The following is a 4,609-nucleotide window of genomic DNA, read 5'->3' as shown; positions in this document are numbered from 1 at the left end:
AATAGTCATCTTATATAGAGGGATTTACATTCTGATGGAATATGAGTTTTTTATTAGTGTAAGTTTCTAGAGAAACTGAAAATAGATGTCAATCAGAGATGAGTAGTATAGCTCAGCTAAATTTAAAATTAAAATTTAGAGATTGTCTAAAACTTATCAATCAAGCAGTAGCATTTTATTTAGTGTTATAAAAGTAACCATTGGAAGAATGAAGCACTGTGTGATTATTGTCTCTGAGGAATGAGGCTAAAAGGTGGGGAAATCTAGAGGAAGATTGCTTGTGTAATGCTGTTTCCTAATATGTGATACTTTATCATATGCACGTATTATTTTGACAGACCTTTTAAAAATATTTATCAAAAGTCATTGAAAAAAAGCTGTTTTGTGTAAGATTGCCAAAGGACAGGCAATCCGATTCTTCCTCTCTACATATTCTTGGACTCAAGCCAGAGTGTCCTAGTATTGGATACTTGGGCCACATTACTTAGATTCTCTACCTGGAAAGTTGCTTTTATTGAACTCATTAAACATTATAGGATGAATCTCTATAGAGATCCTCTTCTCTATGAGAAGCTGCCCCAAGTAACTCATTGTATTTACTGTATGGATATATTTTTTTTCCTGTATAGATATTTTTAAATACCCTGTTCAGTTCATTGCACCTACCCTCCTACCCTCCTGATGAGAAACCCCCCAAAAAAATTTTCTTTAGACTTCATTCCAAAAATAAATGTGCCTCTCCTAAGCACTCATTAGCTCTTATGATTACTGATTTGGCTAAAACACTGCATTTCTTTCTCTGTGTCATCGCAAAATCCAATAAATGATCCACTTCTAGATCCTTAAAACAGACATTATTTAAACTCATTTTCCCTAACATGGGTCTCTCTTTGTTCAAATTTACTGGTATTTAGTTAATTATGTTTACTTGTTTTATCTAGGTAGGTCTGTAAAATGCCTTTAAATCCTTTTTGGAAAGAGATAGAGGGAAGAGAGAGGAAAAGGAAGAGAATTTAGTACACAAATTGACTTGGGTTCTTAAAAAGTCCTTAACACTTTCAGGAAATTATTTACAAAGAGATGATAAAAAATAATCTACTCTTTATGCTAACTCAGAAATATTTTTTTGATTCATAAAGAAACCTTATTAACTTAAGTCCACCAATTAAGATGGTGCCACGATCCTAATACATGAAAAAATAAACTTTTATAGTTGGGAAAAAAAAACTCAGGGAAAAAAAATATAGGAATAGGTAATGTATGCCCCATGGATGGTTTTTAGATGCCCCACAAATTCTCTGAAACTACAGACAAAATTTTGAGATCACATACATTTTCCTCGTGAAAGAGTTCACAATTTTCATTAGAATTTCAAAAGGGTTTTAAAAATTGGATTAAAGATTACTTAAAAAGTCGAACCCCACTGCATAAACTCTTATTTAATAAGGAGTTTAAAATAATTTCTTCCTATATACATTTTCAATAACATATTCAAAACTAAAAATCTCCCCTCTAGCTCTTCAATCAAAAGCTCGATTCTAATATTGTAGAACTTTCTTTAAAGAAACTACAAGTTCAGGGAAATGCAAATTGAAACAACAATGAAAGACCACTCTGCACCTATGAAAATAGCCAAATCCTGAACACTGACGATACCAAACACTAATGAGAGTTTGGAACAACAAGAACTCTCATTACTTTTGGGAATGCAAAAACGATACAGACACCTTGGAAGATAGTTAGGCTGTTTCTTGCAAAACTAAACATACTCTTAACATATGGTCCAGTAATCACTCTTCTTGATATTTACCCAAAAGAGATGAAAAAGCATATCCCCACAAAAAAAAGACCTGTACACAGATGTTTATAGCAACTTCATAGTTGCCAAAACTTAGAAGTAACGAAGATGTTCTTCATTATTGAATTAATAAATAAAACGTGAATGTCTACACAATGAAATATGATTCAGCACTAAAAAGAAAGGAGCTATCAAGCCATGAAAGGGATGGAAGAAACTTGAATGCATATTATTAAGTGAAAGAAGCCAATCTGAAAAGACCACATATGATTCCAATTACATGACATTCTGGAAAAGGCAAAATTATGGAGACATTAGAAAGATCAGTGGTTTCTAGGATTGGGAGGAGTGAGGGAAATGAATAGGCAAAGCACAGAGGACTTGAGGGGCAGCAAAAATATTCTGCATGATGCCATAATGATGGATATATGTCCTCATAACATTCTTCCAAATCCATGGAAGGTACAACACCAAAAATGAATCATAATGCAAACTATGGATTTTGGGTGATTATTATGCATTAATGTAAGATCATCAATTATAGCAAATATACCACTGTGGTGCAAGATGTTGATAATGAGGGAGGTTATATATGTATGTGTAGGGTCAAGGGGCATATGAGAAATCTCTGTACCCTCCTCTCAATTTTGCTCTGAACCTTAAACTGCTATAAAAAAAATAAAATTTCATATAAAAAAGAAATAAACTACAAATTGTGAACTCAGCAATTAATTTTTTAAAACTGATTTTACAAATAACACCTTTTTCTGATTATACATGTTCATTCTTTCATGATGAAAATAAAATCATTTTACCAATTAACTGTTAACAATCTTGGAGAAATATTCTTCCAGTCTTTTTTCTCATCCTGCACTTAGTTTTTGAATTTTCCAAAGTTTATAGGTTTATGATAAGAAAGTATCTGATTTTCTTTATAAAACAAAAATACCATAAACTGTAGCTCAGAGAATGTCTTCCAGAACAGCTGGGCAGTAAAAGGTTCTGGTATTGAAAGGCCATAACATTTGCTGCTCTACACCCACATTTATCACTCCCACATTAAACAGCTTTAGAAACTTGAAGAAGAAACTTCACTTCCCCAAGTCTTCATGTTCTTATCTGTATGTTAATAATAATAATAATTAGTATTAATATCTTTCACCTACTTTTCTAGTTTGTTATGATCAGATGAGAAAATATAACTTGAAATGCTTTGTAACCTCTAAATAGCTTATGCACATTTATCTTTCATTCCAAAAATGTTTATTTCCAAAGATACTTTTTTAATTTCCTCTTTTGGAATTACCCAGAAAAATTTATTTACAAGTTATATAGAAAGAGACAACTCATTAGTTAATAGTTCAGTTTTACCTTTGACTTAAGTATGACTCAGCTTAATTGCCTGTTTTATTAAGCATATCTCCTCTGCCAGTCTCCAAAAATCAAATTGACTTCTGAAGATGGATTATTTTGCAATAATAAAAATATAATTAATATTTTATATTCTCTGAAGTAAAAAACAATTTTATTTATTTTTTATTTTTTAAGTATTTTTCAAAATCCACAATTTTAGATAACTTTGCAAGTGTTTAACTTTCCAATGTTGTAACTTTAAAAAGGAAAACACTCATTTTGATATACATCTAGACTTGTTTTTGCTTTTTTAAGTTTTCACATGGTTTCCTGGTCACATCATGATATAGGCCAATTTATCATTATAATCCTTATATGGTTTATTTCATTTTAATATCAATACTTTTACTTTAAAAGTTGTATGAAACAACAAAGAAAAAGGCATGAGAAGACAAGATGCTGCAAAGTCAAAAAGGCACAGGAACTGCACACTTAAAAATGGTTAAGGTGGTAAATTTCCTGTTACATGTTTTCACCCCAATAACAGACAAATAAATAAATAAGAAAGGCATGGAAATCTTAAGTATAAGGTGAATGGTCAATTGTTAACACAAGTCACTGAGCTCTTTCTACTAATGTTTCATCACCAAATTATAAAAAGTCTTGAAAGGGGCTAATAATTAGTTATACTGCCCCATTCTCACATTCCACCTCTCAAAGATGACATTAATATGAGCTAAAATATAACATAGAACCAAAGCCCTTTCTCTACCTTCTCACTATTTCAAGAATTTAGCCAAATTTAGCAAGCAATAGGAATATAAAATGCATCCTTTAGGACATGTTTTATAGTCACAGGAGGAATGACCATTTGCTAGAATGTTTCTGACCTGCATCCCAAAACTCTTCTGTCCTTTTCCTGACAGTCACAAGCTGAATAATTTTTCTTAATTTGTAAAGCTGGACATCATTCTGTTGCATTCTGTTGTAAACATGGCTTCTATTATTTTGTTTTGATGGTCAGGTCTCAGCAATCACCATGAGAGGAAATGGATGCAGATGCTACAGATGGATGTGTCATAATAGCTTTAAACCACCAGAAGGAGCTCTAAAACAGATCACTGGGAAATAGAGGGCCTGCTGGCAAAGAGGGGGAAATACAATATTGTCTACAGATGGAGAGTTTAAACCACATTAAAACTTAATAAAGAATTACAAAGTGGCTGAGGGAATTATAACACTAAAAAGACTTCAGAAGACAAAATACAAGTGCCTAAAGGCATTAGGTTAGTACTGTATTTTTGTGTGCTTTTTTTCTTTTAAGAGGAAAAAATACACAAGAAATATTGATTCAATTAGTGAGGCCAAACAATCCAGGAGATCGTAAATGAGAGTAAATTCACTGAGAGTAAATTCAGCCTCTCCATCTGCCAAAATATTCTTTTCAGTAGAGTCAGC

This window comes from Pteronotus mesoamericanus, unplaced genomic scaffold (assembly GCF_021234165.1).
Source record: "Pteronotus mesoamericanus isolate MK-2021 breed Mesoamerican mustached bat unplaced genomic scaffold, CSHL_Meso_final scaffold_174, whole genome shotgun sequence".
NCBI lineage: Eukaryota > Metazoa > Chordata > Mammalia > Chiroptera > Mormoopidae > Pteronotus > Pteronotus mesoamericanus.
This window is presented reverse-complemented; position numbering follows the sequence as displayed.